Here is a 21,753-nt window from a genome sequence, read left to right on the forward strand (position 1 = left end):
AACGTGTTTAGAGTTGCGCTGGGGGTCACATGAAGGAAGTTTTTCCACAAGTTGCAGGTTTCTTTCCATCCTAGCAGGAAGGTGTTTCTTTAAATAGCAACCGACCAGGGCTCACCTTTCACTCTTCCCTCGTTCATCAAAGTCAGCAGCGTGTCAGCAAAGGGGTCTCGCGGTGTGCCTGCAATGAGAAATATTAACCTTTATTTTCCAAAAATATCTCTGAAAGTTACCCACCAGTTCAATTATATTTTACATCCAACAGTTTGAAAGTATTTGGCCCTCTATCATGAAGAGAATTCATTGAAAATACTAGGACTAGAGAGTGAAATCCGTTGATGAGGGGGTTTTAATTCATCTCACCTCTGCATTCTTCCAAAACAGCCACAGAAATGTTTTAAATCCCAAACTCACCATGTATTCTAAGGACATTGGGCCTCATTATGAGTATGGCAGTAAGTGGTACAATTGGTGGTAAATCCGTTACTGCCACTTTTACCACTATGCCAAATTATGCTTACTAGAAAATTGGAGCCGATCCCACCATGGGAATTACAACCAGTGGAATTACCACCATCGGTAATTCCACGAGATCTACGGTGGAATTACTGCCAGAAACAAAAAAATATATTTCTGCAGTATTTTAAGTGGAAATTCAGCTGAATTACTATAGAAAATCAGCGGTAATTCAGCCAAAAACACAGTGCAGTTACCTCCACTGAAAAGGTGGAGGTGTATGCATACAGGTGATGAAAATCGAGGCATAGGTGCACCAGATCCACTCAGGAGGAGTATATAAGGCCCACACCTTCCGCGAACACACATCAAAGCAACATGCAGCCACAAGTACACATCGATTATGGGATCCACAACCTCATACTATTCATCCAGTTAGAGCAGCACGCAAGACCCCAGTAGGGAACGAGACAGGCACCACAAAGGTGCAGGAGACACATGCTGCGGAGGGCACTCAAACCACGTGTCCGACCATTCCCTTGGACACTGACGGACAACCAATTAGTGGCACTCTATTGTTTGGACCGTCCCACCATCACAGACCTGCTCACTCTGATCCAGGCTGTTGTCCAGAGTGCCATAGCAATCCGAATTGTCATGCCCCCATCCCCTCCGGTAAAGCTTGTGTTCGTCTTACACTTGTGTACCACAGGCGTGTTGAAGCACACTGTTGAGACACTGCATGGGATGCCCCAGCAAACTTTTTGAAAGGTGCTGGAACAAGTCCTGGATGTCCTCACGAGGCATGCCCATCAGAACATCTCCATGCCCACCACTCAGGCGCAGGTAAACCCAGCAAAGGCATGCTTCTGCGCCATTGCCTATATCCCCAACACCAAAGAGGCAGTGGATTGCACACATGTGGTATTGGTCCACCCCACAGGCAATGGCGCAAGGCATACCGGAACAGGAAACAGTTCCATTCCATGAATGTCCAAATGACATGTAATGCCGACCTCACAATCAGCCACTGCTGCGCCCGATACCCTGGTGCCACACATGATGCCATGATACTGAGGAACAGCACCCTACCAGCATACATGGACACACACAGAGGACATCTTACCTGGCTTGTGGGTAAGTAGTAGTAGTCAATCTGACAAAGACATAGCACTGTGAAACACATGGAGAACGGAATGAGGAGTAATGTGACACAACTACAAGTCCCATGATGCATCTTCAGTAAAGCAAATAACAGGTGATGAACCATGACTGACTTAACCCAGTACACATGCTGAACTCAGGTGACTCCAAAGGACATCCTGGCATGCAAGGTAGCAGAACACAATCAGGGACACCAAGCAAGGCACCTGTCAAAGCCATTCCCTGACAATGCATGGTCATAGGGCGGTACATGGCCTACTACCATCTCCATATCGTCAGCTGTATGGGTGATGTCAGTGCATAGACAAAACACATGATGAATGATGTTCCATACACTGAATGACTGAAATGGCACTCAGTGGGGCAAGGCCCATCCACCACAAATGATGCAAGGTGTGTCATCTACATGCACAGATGAGCGCACATTGGCCCAGATATGTGTGCTTCAACACACAAACCACCATGTCCAACACTGTACATTCAATGCTTTGTAGGTGATGCAGGCTATCTGCAGTTACCCTGGCTGATGATACCTGAGAGGAACCCTGGCACCCCATAGGAGGCTGCCTATAATGATGTGCATAGGAGGAGGAGAAGGACATGCATTGAGTGCACCTTCTGATTGTTGAAACCCAGATTCCGGTGCTTCAACCCCCAGGTGGTGCCCTCTTGTACAGCCCTGAGAAAGTTAGCAAAATGGCAGTCATATGCTCTATGTTGCACACCATGTACATACAAAGGAAAATACAAATGCCTCCAGGTGAGGACCATTCCCACCTGTCTATGATGAGGAAGACATTGCAGGTGAATACAGGGTACCTCAGGACATACCTAGCACTTCTGCACCTCTGACGTCACTGAATATTCACTAAATGCACATGCATCACCACCATAGAATAAACACTGTACATTCCACAGTGATTTATTTTCTGATTAACAAACCCTGATCCCCAACTCCGTCAGCCACCCCACACCCTGATCGCCAACTCCATCACCCTCAGCCTGCCCTATGTGCTGCACACTAGCACTTCAATTTGTCACCTTTTTGCACAGGCAGGGGAGCATGGGACGTGCTGCTCTGGGAGCGCCTCAGTGGTGTGCCGGCCAAAAACCCCTCAGTAGGGGTAGCTGACACCGAACTGACTGGTGCACTGCCCCAGAGTTGTTCCATGGTCACATTTATTCCCCTGGCCATGACATCATGTGATGCCAAGATCTGCTTTGCAAGCTCCCTCACTCTCTGGCTGGGAGGCTTTTGCTTGCATTGGTATGCACTGTACTCCGGCACAGCCATTCAATGGATCGGGGCACCTGCCTGGAGGCCCCCTGGATGACATCACGCATGGCCAGTGAATGGCCCAATTGCTCTGGTACAATGGCATGCAATTTCGCCTGCCGTTCCTCTTTTCTGTCCAGCTGCTCCCAGATGGCCTGCAATGTGGGGCAAGTCACTGGCTGAGTAAATCGTCGTGGGCCATACCCAAATTGTGCATTGGACATTCTGGCTGCTCTGCATGGTCATCCGAGTCGTCATCTTGCTGGAAGTGGAGGACATGGCGAGATGACAAGGGGGAGGGGGAGGGGGAGGAACGCATTGGCGGGAGGCTGTGCTGTGGGAGGATTCGGGTGAGAATTGCCTCACAGGTGAATGTAGTGGACTGGAAGTGGAAGAGGAAGACTCTGATACCATGTTGGTAGCGGGTGCAGTGGGAGGAGCACATGGCTTTCTGTTGTCACCACTCAGGCCAGTGTGAGGCTCTCCCGTGTCCCCAGAAGTTGGGGGGGGTGCCCCTGTTGCGGATGGAGCTGCAGACTCTGTAATGGCCTGACTAGGCCTTTCAATTGTGTCCGGTCTGCAAGTGGCCATGGAGGTTGCAGTACTGTCGCCCTGGTTCTTTTTTTGGGGGGCACACTCCCACTCTTGGACGAAGCATGGCCTGTGGCCTTTGAGGAGCCTGTTTGTGCTGGTTTTGCCAAGGTGCTGGCACCTTCAGAGGGTTCCTGGTGTCTTGTATGCCTGTTGGGAGACATGAAAATGTGCGTCAATACCTTGATGGAAATGTGTCTGGGGAGTTGTCGGGTAGTGTTGCATGTACTATGTGGTCACAGGGTGCTAGACCGCCAGGTGAGCATACTTCACGTTAGTGACAGAATGGCAGTTTACTGCATTGATTGATGTGCGTGCATATGGTCGGTGTGGGGGTGCGCCTTGCTTGGACTGTGCAGACATGTGCATCACTGACCTGCAGGGTCACATGTACACATGTAGGGCAGGACGGATGTTGCTTGTGTATTCTGTAGTACTGTCAGCTGAGGGGCCCTCTGTTAGTTGTGGTGGAGTCATGATGACATGAAGTTGGGCATTATTGTCTGCATGTGGGCATGGCAACACTGTAAAAAATAAAGTATCCTCAATTAACGGACACTCCCGTCCCTTGCACAGCCTTATTACTGGTAAATACCAGTCAGAAGCTCAGGCAATGTGTAGTGATGCAAACTTTATCAGTAGGTATAATTTTGACTTTAAATCAAGTAAATATCACATGTATTCGTTCAAATCAACAGTGCACTTCATACAATATTTTATTAATCATAGGTATATAGAAAAATATATAGAGCTCAACCTGTTTCTGGAAAATATATTCCTTCATCAGGAGCAAATACACTTCACATCCATCTGCTAACCAACACTCCGATCCACAATGCTGCCCAACCCACAGACGCACCCAACTCCCAGCCGGCCCCCCTATTCTCCTTCAAAGCTATTCAGGAACAAGACATGGTCAGCATAATGAAAACTATAAAGCCATCCAACTGTAAAGGAGACATGCCCAGCTGCAATCATTAAGGACTGTGCCAACACACTCGCCCCATTCCTCACAGCATTTGTTAATGCATTATTTGCCACAGGCAAGATTCCCTCCTGCCTCAAGGAAGCCTGGGTATGCCCACTCTTAAAAAATACCTCTCTCGATCCCACTTCTCCAAACAACTACAGGCCTATTACCAGCTTCCCTTTTTTACAAAAAATACTCGACAAGGCAGCTCAGCTGCAAGTGCAACAGTTCATCGAGGAGAACAACCTCCTAGGATTGCCCCAATACCGGTTTACTCCACAGGCATGGGACAGAAACCGCCCTACTCGACCTAAAAGACCAGATGGACGATGCCAGAGATGCGGGCAAACCAACCCTACTCTTGCTTCTCGACCTCTCTGCTGCATTTGACCTCGTAGACCACGACGTCTTATGCCACTACCTCACTACCATGGCCAAATTCTCCCCTGATACTACTGCATGGATCACATCCTTCTTACAAGGTAGATCCATACAGGTATTCTCTGACCTAGCTGCTGCCTCGCCAACCATCATGCTATATGGAGTGCCCCAAGGCTCATGCCTCTCGCTCACACTCTACAACATATTCACTCGCCCCGTCTTACTCATCGTTGACAGTCTGGGTATCTCCTACACCAACTACACGGACGATACCCAGATCCCACTCACACTCTCAGGCGACTATGACACTGACTCAAGAACCCTGAACAACATATACAACACCATCCAGACCTGGATGGCAGCCAGCGGTCTGTGCCTGAACTCAGACAAAATAGAACTTCTCCTGGTAAGCTCCACGGACACACTCAAGAACCTTGACTCACAATTCAGCAACTTCGCCTTCGATTCCATTAGAATCCCAGTATCGGAATCTGTGAAAACTCTGGGAGTTTACCTAGATTCTACCTTATCCATGACTAGGCAGGTCAACGCGATCGCCTCCTCTGCAGCCTACCATGCTAAGCTACTCAATGCAGCCAGACCTTTCCTCTCTAAAGAGAACTGCACTAATATTGCAAGAGCCATCACTGGCTCTAGGTTAGACTACTGCAATGTTCTCTTCCTAGGAACTTCCACAAAAAACCTAGACAAGTTGCAAGTCATCCAGAACAGTGCATTACGCGCAGCTATGGGCATAACCAAAAGGGAACACATCACCGCCGCCAGACAACAAGCCCACTGGCTCCCTGTAAAAGAGGGCATATTATTGAAAGACCTGGCACTGATCCACAAGTGCATCCACCTCACTGCTCCTGCCTACTTGTCACAAAGGATTCACCCATCCACGTATGTAAGACCCACTAGAGCGCCCTACTCCAACATGCTCACCGTACCCCTGGTCAAAAGAGTCAGAGCAGGCGGCGCCAGCTTCCAATTCCTGGCATCCCTACAATGGAACGCTCTCCCTCCACCATTATGTGCAGAGGGATCTCATATGGCATTCGAAAAAAGGCCCTGAAAACCATGCTCTTTACCCAACCCACTCAGACACCAAACACTGCATGTATGCATACCTAAATATGTTGTACACTGCTAATGTTTGCTCAATCTGTATGTAAATGCATACCCATTCTGTGCCTAAAAAGATCAAAAGTAAATCCCAAAAATGTATATTCAACCTGTACCCCCTCTGTAACTAAGTGTCCCTCATCTAACAGCGCCACAATGTCTGAGGGCTGCTTGTGCGCTATACAAATGTAAAAAATAAAAATAAAATTAACAGAAAGTGTGTATCAGTAAACGGTGCATCATTCTATATATTTGATAGTTTGTGATGAAAACACAATTGAGTAGAAAGCACCTGTGTAGCAGTGTTCAAACAAAGTCGATATACATGTGTTTCACAAATTCCTCTTTTGTTCAGACTATTATAACGAGTCTGTTAAGAGTACATAAACAAGGGGTTGTCTAACCATGGTGACTATCAATAAAATGGAAATCATGAGAATAACAAGGAATATAAACCTCGTGTAGTGTAGTCACTGTAAGGTCAGAATTCTTATTCAAATGTTGAGTAATCTGCATTTGGTGTTCGAGTGTCAAGGACGCCACGTTGTGCATCAATCTATGAGACATACAAAGAGTATGTTGTAATTGGTGTTTGTTCACAACATCATTTGATATACGTCAATTGAGGATTATTTATTTTTTTCAATTAGTCCAATGACTTTTGGTGTCAGAGTCGTTTTTTTCCCCGTGCCCCCTAAAATCAAATTACATTTACTTTACACTTGTTCAAAACCATTACCTTTTTCAATAATCAAGGTGTGCGTCATCCTATTCCAGTTGCTTTCCCTTGCAGCTACTGGCCAGTTGCAGCGGTTGTTGGTCGGAGATACACATCCAGTGGTGTTCTTTTCTTGACACATGCTACATGTTTGGTACTAATCTTGCTGTGGTGTCTGTGCATGGGTGACTGGTGTGCGTGCAAAGGGTGGTTGTGATGTGCAATGCAGATATGCATCAGCCCTTGTTACTTGCAGTTCGATTGTGGTAGATGTGTATGTCATGCCCTTGTCATCCTGATAGTTTGGAATGTAAGGGGCATCACGGCTTTAATGACTCATGTTGTTATGGCCTGCAGGGTCACATGGATGGGTCATGCATTGTCAGGTTGCTGTCACCTGGATGCATGGCAGTTTGTGTTCAACTCTGATGGCTCATTGCAGAGCCATCAGAGTTGCTCTGCAATGGGCCCATCATGCACTCATGCACTCACCAGGTTCTCTCTGGCTGCTGGCTCCAACATCAGCAGAGCCCACGCACTCCAGGCCCAGCATGTGGAGGATGCTGCTGCCCATCTCCTCCCATGGGGTCAGCTGTAGGGCAATCTACTGCCTCCACCTGTGGTAGCCTTCTCACTGTAGTGTTTGAGATAAGGTTGCAGACTCTGGACTTGAAGTTATTCCACCTCTTCTTCATGTCCTCTGCATCACGTGGGTTATGGCCTACAGCCACCACCTTATCCTTGATGTCTGCCCAGATGGCATTCTTGTGCTGCTGGGTGGTCTTCCGATGTTGGGCCCCCTAGAGTACATCAGAATGTTCCACCCCCTGCTCCTCTATTACTGTGACTTCTTGGACATTGAAATTTTGTATTTGCATCTGCATATCAGGAACATGCAGAAATGATTTTGCTTGCCTCTGAGGACGGATGGGACTCCTACAGTTTGATTTTCAATGGACTGAGTTTTTAAAGATGGCTGTTGCAGTACTTCCGTTTCCTGCGATGACGTTATTTCTGCCGGCGGTAATTCCGTCAGTGGATTTAGTGCTGAAGAAACTGGTGGTAACGGTAATTCTGCAAATAATTGGCAGATTTACCATTGCTCAGTATGTTTTCTGCGGTACTTCCGCTAGACGGAATTACTGTTACCACAAATGGTGGATGCGCACTCCCGCCATGTGATATGGTGTTTATTCCACCACACACCCGGGTGGTGGAATTAAGACCGTTTTGCAGCTATACTCGTAATGAGCCTCACTGAACTTTCCAAAAATGTTGGTGGACAAGTAATATTAAGCAACCTCTTTATTTTTTAATTTTCAGAACTTTGAATTGAGTTTATTTATCACATATCAAGTCAAAATAAATAAATTCTGTCAAGATTAGTTGGTGTTCTTTACGAACAGGCAGCTGTCAAAACAGAATTTTTTTTACTGTCAGGAGACACTTTCAAACACCTACCCAGAGCTGCATAAAAGATGAAATACAATACCCAAAGAACATTCATTTTGGCAGATGGTTAAAATATAAAGAGATGTAACCAGACACCAGTGTAAAGCTCCAATGAATGAGTTCTACATGATTTTGAAAACTAAGTAAAAACAACAACTACGCTCTCCATGTTTGCTTGTATGTAAATCGGCACTTAACTTGCAACCATTGATACAGACAACACAACTAATTATAAAGCTACATTTCCTTGCAGAAAACTGATGGCTATTACTTGGCATTTCCAAGTATAGAGAACTAATCCAAATCCATGCAGTGGCAGAAATAAGCATTAGCATCCTGGAGTTTAGGGCGGGGGGCCTACAAAGGCCAATCCCAGCCATTAGGTGACCAGAAGCTCACCTTAAGGGGCTCCACAAGGAGGGACAGAACAAGGCCTAGTGAGCAGTGGAGTAACTTTGCTGAAAATGTTGGGGGTACATGGCATCTGAAGGAAAGGGGCCCAGCCAAATGAATGGGAACAAAACGGTGTGCCATGAAAGTTGCGGGGGGGGACAAACACCCCTGTCCCCCCTAAAACTACACCCATGATGGTGAGCCACTTTACCAGGATTACCTGGCTCAGCATTGAGAAGAGGCGAGTGAGGACATTGCTGTGCACATGGCATAGAGGGAGACGGTGAGCGGTCTGCTGACGTGCATGATAGAGGGAGGCCTTGGCGTGGGGAAGACACCAGAGGAAACCGCAAGCAAGAAGGCAGAGGTAGCAGGGCACAGAGAGGTGAGCCGCAGACGAGGAGCGAGGCAAAGAATCTTGATTGTGACCAACCACAGGGAGGCTAAAATATTAGATATCAGTGCCCAGATTTACTCCTTCCTGATGGGCTGCAACCAACATTTCAAAAAGGGTGCTAATGGTCATTAACACCTTCTCCAGAATGCTGGAATCCTGACAGCCAATCACGGTCCAGGGCTTCCGGCCATATGGACCTGTCTAGTCATGATCCTGACGTCAGTCGGGATTTCAACTTTTACCCTGCCGCTCCCGAAACACTTAACTTTTCCCTGAACCACCTGTGCTCGCTGGATGCCTCTTCCTCTCAGCACCACTCCAGTGCATACAGTATCTCACTGGCTATCATGCGGCTTTGCCTCATGCCGCAGAAACAAAGAACTGTCTTCTCTCCCTCTGCTGCAGTCTTTCATTTCCATGACATGGACACGGTCCCAGAGGGGAGCAAGAAGAAGGCCAATGGCACAAACTCACCTCAATGACTGCCTGCCACTCAGCCTAGCAGTGCATCGACACACAAGTCAGGCTTTTGGGCGCATACATGGTGCTATTTCCAGCATCTGCAAGCAATAATGCTTAATTTTAACATGAGAATATTTGCAGACCATTGTAGACAGTGGGTCTACAGAGGTTCTTAACTTTTAAAAAGCTTAATGTTTCCCATCCAACATTCCACCTAAAAGCTCAGTGTCTCGCTTAACCACCAGGACAATGACCCCTGTAAGGTCCGGAGCACCTTCTCCAACTTTGCTTGTCTGTTTTTAAGATGCTGTCTATATGTATGTATCCTTGTATGCTGTTTAACCAACTATAAGATGTCTGTAACAACGCTGTGGTTCCTCAGGGTTTGGGCGTTTTAACAAGTGTAATAAATACAATAAATAAATAAGATGGAACCATATTATAATGCATGACTACCCTGGGGGAGGAACTGTAAGAGAGGTTCTATTCCCTTACCCTAGTTATGTACACTCTGCTACACCCTGGTCCCAAACCTGAATGTGGTCTGAGAACCCTGGTTGCAGCCCTCTCCACAGTGTTGGAATGCCTCATTATGGCCTTCTTGCTTTGGACCTGGAATCTTTCTGAAAGCCAAGGCAAATCAGAAGATGGGATGTCCATGAATAACCCAACTATCTGTTTGGGAATAGCGAAACAGCCATGTTCTACCATAAATGGAGTTTACTGGAGCGTGAGCGAGTAGGAAACATAGGTCTCAAAACCAGACCTTTATCCAAATCAACCAGTGATAGTCGCAAACATAAAGGGGAAAACAGTTTCTTTTTATTTTTTTTTATTTTGATTGGCTTATAAAAACCTTTAAAAAGCAAAACAACAAAGAAAACAGCGAAGCAACTAAAACAACTGGGCTTCACAGTTTGAAGAATATTGTGATCATTGGGTGTCGTCACCACGCTTGTCTATTACATATGAATTTACTTCAGAAAATAGTTTCTTTGAAGTCACACTTTTGATGGTATGGCCAATACCTGGTTCCATTAAGAAGTCTAATGGTGTCTGGCACCACTCGAGACGGTTTCAAATTTTTATCAGATTAAGAAAAAAGTTAAAAACTAACTTTATGAGAACAGTGGTCAAATAATACTAACATTTAAAAATGCATAATGGATGCTGGAATTAAAAAGGGTGGGCAGAGATTTAGAAGTGAATGAGCTACTATGAGAGATCAATAAACCTGTTGAGTATTCTCATCGAAATTTAGCAGCAGGAGCTTTTTGAGTTCATACACTAACAATGTACCTTAAGAGACAAGTGACAAGGGGGTTTCAGAAGATGGAGGTGCGCTTGCAACTCACAATGGGAGGTAGTATTTGTGTGCTCCCCCTGAGAAATGGTATTAGACTGAGAACATGTGTCTCATTCAGCAAAGGTAGACAAGGATTGGCATCTTCTCCCGCTGAGACGGGGAACTCCCGTTCCCATCACACTGTCTAGGGCTAAACGCCAAATTCTTGAATCCGTATGTTTGCATCTACATATACAGAAATGTCTTTAAATGCCTTGGAAAAAGGGTCACAATCGTTTTTTTGTTCTTGAAATAAAAAAATGTAAATGATAGAATAACAATGTTCCAATGAACAATAATGATTTGTATATATACAGTATTTTTAATCATCAAATTTCAATTAAAAAGGAAAGGGAAAAGAGGTTTTTTTGGCCCAACACGTTTTGAGATAAACTCTCTTCATCTGGGGAACCTTGCTTCAAAATATTCTAGAAACAATCCAAAAAAACCATCTCGTGATAATTTGTCATTTGTCATCTCATAAATGGTGCATTCCAACCCTATTTACATCATGTGCATCAAATTGATTTACATGATGTAAATAGGGTTGGAATGTACCAACTATTGTGTACCTTTTTTCCAAAGCATTTAAAGCAATTTCTGTATATGTATAAGCAAACGTACAGATTCAAGAATTTGGCGTTCAGCCCTAGACAGTGTCCAGGGGATGGGAGTTCCCCGTTTTGGGAATTTACTTTTCTTATGTAAACACACTGCTCACGTGCCAGGGCAGTCTTTTCTCCCCCGCACTTTAAATAGTATTGAAATCACACTCAGGAAATCTATTGAACTATATTTAAACCATCTTAGTTAGGGTGTGCAGCGTGCATCATACTCAGTGTATTTATCTTCTCCCGCTGGACCGCTACATGGCGCTCACTCTATCGCAGATTATGTTTTTTGCAGTCTATGGGTCGAATATGCATTGTTTTTTTCTCGTACAAGCCTCAGCAGAAGTCAATTTCTCAAATCCTGGGAGGATAGCTCAGCGGCAACATGCTCACCTTGGAAACAAGACGACACAAAGCAACACAGGTTCGATCCCCGGGTCCGTGCTTAGAAACCTCTGGGTAATAAGCACGATATAAATACACAACTAAGACATATTCCTGTAACAGCGTCTCGATGCCCCTGGGCAGTGTGAGCGCCTTTAAAACTGCAAATACATAAATAGATTTTTTCTAGGAATTCAAAACAGATTATAGGACAAAAGGGTCATAGGACTTTAGTTCAAAATCCGAAGGTTTGAAAAACCAAGGCTTGAAATGTAAATATCGAAAATGAAAGTTTAAAACTTTGCATTCATATAGCTTATAGTTCAGAAATGTGAGTTTGAAAGAAAAAAACATCTTGGTGGATTTCATTTTTTAATGATATGTTTGACGTGCGTCTGGCGAGAGTCCAGTCTCTCCCAGTCTCTGTTGAAGCTGGTTGTCACTGTGGATTTTGCCTACAACATGTGCTCCTGCTAGTGTGGCTACCATCCCTTTAAGGAACTTGTGGACTGCCTATAATTGCTTCATGTGGCGCGTAGCGCCAGCGCATGAGTCTGCCGAGAGTCCAGTCTCTCCCAGTCACACCAGGGTCGCGCTGGGGAGCAAGGAGCTTGCTGCAATTTCCTTTTGGAATTACAACGTTCCCGTGGCAATAGCCGTTGTATGCCGCTGAATCCTGAGTTCTGAGCTGTGATGTCAGCTCCTCCCACCTCGCCAGTCTCGTTGCGCTCTGGACCCCGAACTCGCCATCAACGGCTACTGCTGGGTGGCGTAATTGACGAGCACAGTGGTATATCTTATTAAATGGCCGAGGTGAGTGGTTTGTCTGCACAACTAAACAAATCTAGTAAAGTACCCTGTATTTCTGCTCGTCTAATGAATTGTGATAGTAACACCAAACTAGACATTACAGATGCAGAGCTTCTTGATGTTGAAATACAGGAAGTTGAACACAGGGCTCATAATGTCATTGAAAATGAGCTGTAGTCAGCCTGAAACCAGTTCTGACTGGCATATACAGATGTTTCTAGGACAATGAGGATTCATTCTTTTATACGGGAGACCATTGAAAAATGTGTCAGTGTGCTTGAAGAGATGGTGTGCCATTGGCCAACTACCCCTCTGTTTGCATGATTCCTGGGGTGTGATTGTGATTGGGTGCAGTGTTACCGATTCCCGAGGGGGATAAATGCCGACCCCGGCATTACAAACTCAACTTGTCTATAGCAGGACCTCTGTACCTGCACTCTGCAAGGTCTGCTGCTCGAGGAAGGGCCAAAGCTTTGCACCACCATCTTTTGATGTGCTGAACAATCTGAAGCTCAGCCTCTCCACGACGACAACTAGGAACCCTCAGCTGCGCTCTTTCCCCTGATCCGGTGGGGACAACTGGATCACAGCTCCTGACTTTGTGGTACAGAGGTGGGGGCCCTTCATTGCCAGGACTCTGAAGTCTCTGAGCTGACCAGACTCGAGAATCTTCCTCTCAGGATGTCGGGCAAGCAAACTGGTTCCATCTCCCACAACTGCATAACTCCAGAGGCCAGTGCAGCCCAGGTTCCTACAACCACACCACAATACTCCTGTTTCTGGTCCCTCTTCCATGGCTGGTCCTTCCAGTATGGTTTCTTCAACCTTTCTTCAAAATCAATTCTGCCTGGAGGTCTCTCAAAGCTAACCACATCCTCAGAAGCCAGACCCTGTGCCAAGGATGATGTAGGAAGCTTGCATCGACAAATTCCACTGACCGCATCCCGTTTACACTGCAGCACCTCTGGCACTGACCCCTGACCCGGGAATCACTGGAGTGAGAATAATCACTCTTGCAGACCGGATTGGAGTCCCATCTGCACCAGTGTGCTTTTGCTGGAACATAAGATGGTTGCTGGACAGCCCTTGAAGTAACGGCCACTGGAAACCCGCAAATCGCATCCTGTGCAACTACTTTTTTGGCCCCCCTTTTTTTTCTCTCCTGATCCACCGGTGCTGCTAGCGGGTCATTTCTTTGTTCTTTTTTACATTCCTGCACAACTCCTTTTTTAAGTGACTCTTGAGGACGTCCCTCCAACGGAACTCTAGAAACGTCTCCTTAGGGGGTATTCGCACAAAGGTAACTCTTCCTGCCAAAGACTGCCCCTATTCACACTACTGGTCCCTCTTGGTCCCTCTTGTACTTGCCAGCCTAGAAAGATAAGCATTTTACTTACCTATCGCTGCCGTTTCCTTTTGAGAAAGGACTTTTTATTGACTCTAAAATAACTCTTATCTAAAACTAAAAAAAGGGTTGGAATGAACAAGCAACCTGTCCTAAGTACCTGGGAAAATGGATATATTGGAGTTGCAGTTGAGGTTGATGGTTGCGCTTCCGAAACGTCAACAGAATAAAAACAGTACAAAACACACACCAAGTCTCAAAGTGCGCCTCACAACTATAAATAAATGCTTATGCACTCGTTAAAGTTAACACTGAAGGCTGTATTTAATTGGTTAAACATCAAAAATATAGCAATTTCATTGTTTGCAAGCAAATAGCCAACACGTTTTTCCCTGCATCCCCTGCCACCTGTGGCCAGCGTCTCTTAATACCAGCAATGAAGATGACTAGCGGTTGCTCAAATCCACTACTGTCTGTGATACACCACGAAGTGGCCAAAAAATATACCACCTCACCCCTATTCAAATTGATGTCAGAATTCTTTGCCGACATAGGTTGGGTACATAGAGGGGCAGTATATACTAAGGAAGTCCAAAACGCACTCGGGAAAAGGGTGGACCTTTGGGACTGGCTTGAGAATTTTGCACACCTGAGCACTCTAAAGAGCTACCAATTCATTAAGTACAGATTGTACACTTTTATGAAACCCCAAGCATATTTGAACCTCTGTCCGACGAAAAGGCTGAGACGTTTTATCATCCTGTTCAGACTGGAACAACTACCCACTTTATGTAACCGGGGACCTAGGGAAAATATTCCTGTCCATGAGCGAATTTGTCGCCTTTGCAAATCACCTGAATGCTTGGAGACAGCCAAACATCTCCTTACGGAATGCCTGACATTAACCAGTACAATATCATTACATCTTGCTGAGTTTGTTTATAATATTCGAACCATTAGTGAAATGTCATTTTGGCTATATTGTACAAACACCTGCAAACATGGACTTGTTCATAGCCCTCTATAGCATATTGCAAAAATTTGAATTAAAGCTGGGCCTCTTGATTTGAATAATGTATGCACTGTAAGGCGAAGTAAGGCATGTCACCGTGGGACTTGTTACTGGCATACTATAAACATCTGTCTATTTCATGATCTGGATGCGATTAGACTTGTAAATATGTACAGCATTGCTCAATAGGTATAAGTTTGCTTGGCACTTGAGGTAAAGATGGTAATACTGTTCATTCTCGATTTTTATATTTTATTTGAAAATTTGATATATTATTATCTGTGTATCTAAAAATGTTAATATCATTTGTTGATTATTATGTGTTTATTGTTCTTATTGTTATTATTAACGACCACATATCTATTATGTGTAAAGTTTGAATTTTTCTTTCATATTATATCACATTAAAGTTTAAATTAAATTAATACCAGCAATGAAGATTTAGTAGACATAGGCTGAATTTGTCATATGTTATTGAACCATTCAAGCACAGCCCTGAGAAGTGCCGAGCTCGAAACACGTGTTGGCTATTTGATTACAAACAATGAAATTATAATATTTTTTCTTATGTTAACCAATTCAATACGCCCTTCAGGGTTCCCTATAACAAGTGCATGATCATTCAGTTATTGTTGTGAGGCGCACTTTGAGACTTAGTGTATGTTTTGTCTCATCTAAAATGAATTATGTGATACATTTTGACATCCCCCGTTTTACAAAGTTTTGCTTAACTGTGAATGTATTGTTTTTCCTTTGCTTTTTTTAAAATAAAGATTATTTTTTATACAAAAATAGTGTGTGGATATTTGGTATTCATGAAAAGCATGTACTTCGCTTGTGAGCCACCTCCTTTGAGGAAGGCCTGGGCTGCTCCGTCGCGTCTTCACTTGGAGAGCCTAGTCAACCAGTAGTAGCCGAGTCAGGAAGATAGGCCTTTGGGAAAATCTCCCTGACAAACACTGCCCGGCCCCTGTTACTGACAGTTGGGAGCCTGCGCAAAGGTCAAACTTTTTTACATTCTGGGAAACTATCACAGTTGTTCACCTCCTGTCCCACACTCTCTTTGGCCGGGCGATCCAGCTATTGGTCAACATCATTAATTAAAATAGTGGCCATAGAAACACAAACACACTTCTTCATAAGAATATAGTGCATTCTAGTGTGACAAACGAGTGCAAAATGGCGGCTTTATAGTTTGGGAAAAATAAGCACCCTTCAGCTACCATCTTGCAAAGCCTTGCCCTTCACTTATGCATGACAGCCCTTCTAGGACAAGTTGGCAAGTTGGGGACACCCCAACCTTTTGCTTCCTTCACTTTCTAACTTGGAATTACACTTATAAAGCCAGGTCTGGATACAAGTGCCAATGATGACATGGGGCCAGTTGCCAGCTCTGGGCCATAACTGCAGGCATTGGACATCATAACAGCCATAAGCTTTTTTGATAAACGCTTGCACGCGTTTCATTGGACCAGGCTTTTTCCCATCCCCCAATCTAAACAGCTGCTGCCTGATAAACATTATGAGCACAAGCACTTGTCGAGTGGGAAGTTCGAAGCCGCACCACCCCTATCTTGGAGCCGGAAAATCCTGCGGGTCCTGTTTTGCTCCTCCAGCCAAGAATTTGCCTCGAGGCGATTCACCAAGCTTGTCTCTCTCCAGTGTCACGGTGCAGTATTGGCAAGACCAATAAAAGCATCAGATTCATAAAGCTGAGTGATTGTGCCTTTCCCGCTCACATCAAGCGATCTGAATCCTCAGACAACCAGAGATTCGTGTAGGATGCAGGCCTTCCAGCACATATGATTTACAGGTTGCTTGTGTAATTGAAGAATCAAGCAATGCTATACAGAGCTTGTGAACAGGACGAATATTGAATATCACTTCTGCAAGTGGGCAAGTTGAATGGGATGTCTAATGAGCAGAGATTCTAGATTAATTGAACATACAGCTGAGAGTTAAGCGAGATGGCTCACCATTCCTGGTCTGAATTTTGGAAGTGCTGTCTAAACTTTGGTCATGGTGAAATCTGTGAAAATTCTCCAGCTAGCAGTGAAAACATGTAGTGTTCCATTTTCTCTTATGGGCCCATCGGAGGAAATTGGGCCCCCCACCTACAAAATCATCCAGTCCAAGAATGTGGACTAGATGAAATCATGGATCAGAGCAGTGGCAGATTTTCAGGCGACGGGCTCTGTGAGCAAGACTGACAGAGGGCGATGGGTAGGTGGGATGTAGGGTCAGAGCTTCGGGCGGGAGGTGTTAATGGCTGTCACAAGTGTGACAATCAACTTCAGGGACCACTGTCCCACGTTTTGTAAGTTGCCCTTTTCTACTATTGGATTTATGTGTTCAGAGCTATGACTCTGGCTGATGAGAGCGAAAACAAAAGAGGTGATGGCTGGAATATTTACAATTAACTATAACGGGGTTGGCCCATTGAGCAAGCTAGTGGCTGGTGTTCCTGGCATCCTGTCTGTGAAGCAGAGTGTTATTTCCACCTCGTTGTAAGAAGGAGGGTCCTCCATTATATACACTCCACTCGTGGCATGGAGCATCACAGAGTGTTGGCAGAGTGTTTGCGCAGGGGAGTTGGAGGAAATGTACAGCCCCCAGTCCTGGGACACACACATTCAGGGGCCAAAGACGGCCCTCCTAGAACATACACAAAGAGGGACCAGAAATAGTCATGTAACCCCTCAAGTCTTCGAGGCAAACAACTACTAACCTCCATTTCAATGAATGGAAGAGGGGTTCAAAAAGGAACCAGCCATGTAATATGGGTTTCATGCAGTGGAATCATCTTACGTGGCTGAAAAATAGCTACCAACAGCACAGTCACATGACTAACAGAGAGGGTGCGCGCTCAGAGAGAATATGGAATATCCGCAATGCTCACAAGATCAGGCTACACAAAGATGGTCGCTGCCTTTTGCCCTGAAGAACCTTGCCCTGCTGCCCAAGCGGAGGTCCCGCCTTTGTTAACCACGGATTGGCTTTGCCGCAGCCTATCATCGCAGAGCAAGCAGATCCAACAGGTCCATGAAAGGAGGGCCCTGAAGTAAAGCTCCAGCCTGTCTGTGCATGCACGGCATGGGAACAGGCACCCAGACTCCCTCCCTAACTGTGCCTACCCCGTGGCTCCCGCCGCTGTCACATCACTCTACGTCCCCCGAGATACTGCCATCAAGTGTCCTCCAGAGCTCTCCTTGGAAGCCTGCACATCCTGTTGTGAGCCTCGCACAGCAAGGTAAGTGCAATCCACATGCACAACTTTTATTAAGCATTAGTATGCCATGTGTTCTTCCTGATGCCTCCAGCACCCTCTGTCCCGCTACACCCATCCTTGTGCTTTTACCGTGATGCCGACCAACCATGCAACCTACCAATCATCCTGTTTGTTTTGGTCCATACTCCCCAACCATGACAGATTCCCAACCATCTACCCCACCTTCCAAGTGCTAATGCCACCAGCCCCCACGTTATTCTTGCCCAAACTTGCCTTTCAGAGCAGCCATTCTACCACACACCCCAAGCGTGTGCGGATACCACCAGAAGCCATGCTTTCTCCACACAGAGAACTTCTCCCACAAGACCATACCACCGAGGACCACTACCATTCAGCCCCCTCTCAAACCAGTTACATCCCCATAGCCATCCCTTTGCCGAGCAACCCCTCCGTCTGTCCCCCTATCCATGACTACTCTACCCTTCTCCCAGGTTCAGAGTCAGCCATAACAGAAATGCTTCCTTGTCTTGGCGCCCATAGACGTTAACCTGCACAGCAAAACTACACCACCAGAGTTCCCCACTAGCCATTCCATCACAGGTATCTTACGAGCCCACCAGATTTCATCCCCCACCGCAACCGTGTGTCAACCGTTAAATGTATTTTATGCACTCACTCTGCCTGTGCAGGCTATTATCGTCTCAGAATTTCAAGAGCCCCGAGCGGCTTTTTTTTTGGTCCCCTTGTTCCCACCCTCCTTGAGCGCTTTGAAACACTACATGTGTATAGGCGCTATATAAATAAACAATACAACACACTCCCTCCCTTACCCATTGACCGCCCCCCTGTCTCCACCAACATCCCAATCAACAGAATAAGGAACCTCAAGCCCCAAAAAATATATAACTTAGAGGGGCACTTTTCAATGCCGGCTCACTCTGCGCACATTCCACTAACATCCATAACCTCATTACTGAATACCACCTGGACTTCCTGACGAACACCGAGTCTTGGCTGCACAGTGCTGCAGGACTATCCCTTACACTTGCCATGCCACCAGGCGATTACATCATTACAGCTGATAGAGTGAAAAAAACAGATGGGGTTGTTGCCCTCATTGGCAAAACCTCACAAGCACTTAGGGAGATCCCGACCCCCCCACACCCAGGATATGATATTCTACTGACATAACTTCTCCTCAATCCCCAAACTGCCCTCAATATGCCCTTGATATACTACCAACCTAACCACCAGAACTCCCTTGATCTGTACATTCCCCTCTCCCCCCGCCCCCATCAATCCTGCCACCAAGTTTCTACCGCTATGTGGTTTCAATTTAGGATACAATGACCAGGCCAACACCAGAGCTACTGACCTCACCATACCTCTTGAGGTAATGAACTTAAACCAGCAGATACAGACTCCCCACCCCCACTACCTCTAAAGGGCATACCCTGGACTGGCTCCTCACAATTGATACGACTGTCAACATCACGTCTATCTTGCCTGTGCCCTGGTCTAATCATTCTCTCATTGAGTTTTGCCTCTCCCACTCCCATCCCGAATGTAAACAGCTATGACTCTGCCACCCATCCTCTCACACAACACGCATAGACTTACCAAAGACAGTCTCACTCCTACATCGCTCAAACATCTCTCCCATCCTCCCTTCAACCTAATAATCCACTGGCCCACACTTCCCGCATCATAGAAGCCCTCTCACTCACTATTAACCAACCTGCCCCACTCAAGCCTACATCTACCAAACTCGACACAAGGGTGAACATTTGGTTTACAGAGTACCTTACCTCACTGCACAGAATCAAACGTGCCAGAGACCATAGCTGGAGAAAACCCCACACCCCTCTAAAGCACAACGCCTTTCTCACTGCCTCCAGTGTTCAAAAACGCTCTCATCACAACCAAAGCGAACTCCTTCCATAATAGGATCAATGAGGCCAGCTCTAAAGAACTCTTTGCCATTCTTAAAGAGAAAGAAAATCCTTCACGCACCCTCTCATTTGTCCTCATCGATAGAAATTGGTGCTCAATCATCCAATCAGGCCCCTCGGATGAAACTGAAAATCTTAAAATCACAGAGAAGAAACTACAACTTCTAGCCAGACCCACTCTTCTGTATCCTCTTCCTGCCCTCACCCACCCCCACTCCACCCAATTCATCTTCTCCCCTGTTACCTCATAAGGCATCATGACCATGATACAGCAGCTCAAACACTCTAATTGCAAAGGGGAACGAATGCCCAGCCCACACAGTCAAACTAAACGCTTCTACCCTTGCTCCAGCTATAGCTGATCTTGTGAATGCCACGTTTGCTGCCAACAATGTCCCCACATGCCTCAAAGCAGCCAGGGTTTGCCCACTCATCAAGAAACCATGCCTAAATCCCACCCTCCCCACAAATTACAGACCCATAACTATAGTGCCTTTCCTCCTGAAACTCCTTCAACGCATCTCCTATTCCCAGGTTCAAACCTATCTGAAATAACACAAGCTACTTGGGACCAGACAATCAGGATTCCGGCCTCAACGAAGTACAGAATCTGCGCTCTTAGACCTCAAAATCCAACTCGGCAGCTTCTGAGTCTCAGGCAACATCACCACCCTGCTCCTCCTAGATCTCTCAGCAGCTTTTGATCGGGTTGATCTCAAAATCCTCTGCCAGCACCTTGTGTCAAAATGTCACTTTACCGAGAAGCGGCCCTCTGGGTTAAATCCTCCCTGAGCCAGTGTACCTTCAGAGCCTTTATCGGCTCAGCCACTGCTGACCCCATCCCTGTTCCATGTGGCGTCCCCCAGGGCTCATGCATCCCCCCCGCTCTCTACAAAACCTACACTAAGCCCCTCTTTTCGACCACCTGGTATCCCTGGGCATACCTTAAACAAACTTTGCAGACGACACGCAAATTTTGCTTCTAATATCAGAAAATGACAACCAAGATGTCAAATCAATTAACCAAACATACAGTGTCATTCAGAACTAGATGGCCGCCTGTAATCTTTGCCTCAGTGACGAGAAAGCTGAACTGCTACTTGTGGGCTCTTCTCACTGCCTAAGCTCCCTGGACCCCTCTTACTCTTCCTTTCCTATCGATGGAACATCCATCCAAGTCTCCAAGCATGTGAAGATGCTGGGGGTATACCTTGATGCTGAACTTAACATGACCTGTCTCATCAATGCTCTTACCTCTGCCACAGCCTACACGGCTAAACTCGTCAGCCTGAGTCGAAAATGTATCTCTTGAACAAACTGCCTGACTCTCGCACGAGCCCACATTTCCAGCAAACTTGATTATTGTAATGTTCTTTTTCCAGGCACGTCCTCCAAGAACTTTGCTAAACTACAGCTCTTACAAAACAAGGCACTAAGGGCAGCACTAGGTCTAAAACTCTCAGACCACATATCCACCTCAAGAAATTGGCTTCCTATCAAAGCAAGAATTGCATTTAAAACATTGTGCATTACCCACCGTTTTCTACACCAGAATGCCCTTACCCTCCCGCATCGTAGCTAAAGCATCTGTGTGCCCCCCTGCGCTCCTCTTCCTACTGCGCACGCCCAGATTCAACCGCAAGTGAGCGGGGGAGCCATTTTTTGCGTCACAGCGCCGAC

The 21,753-nt window shown here is 45.9% G+C and overlaps 1 protein-coding gene across 8 annotated transcripts in view; it reads right to left on the reverse strand.

Moving 5' to 3' along the window:
• Positions 1 to 21,753, reverse strand: part of SLC43A3 (solute carrier family 43 member 3) — a 918,364-nt gene that overhangs the window by 534,202 nt on the left and 362,409 nt on the right. For all 8 annotated transcript variants that reach the window (XM_069629005.1, XM_069629006.1, XM_069629007.1 and 5 more), the window contains one exon: positions 116 to 178. The gene's annotated coding sequence lies outside the window, so the exon portion shown is untranslated. The remainder of the gene's footprint in view (positions 1 to 115; positions 179 to 21,753) is intronic.

The sequence above is a fragment of the Ambystoma mexicanum genome, chromosome 12, assembly GCF_040938575.1.
Source record: "Ambystoma mexicanum isolate Mex_15411 chromosome 12, UKY_AmexF1_1, whole genome shotgun sequence".
Lineage (NCBI taxonomy): Eukaryota > Metazoa > Chordata > Amphibia > Caudata > Ambystomatidae > Ambystoma > Ambystoma mexicanum.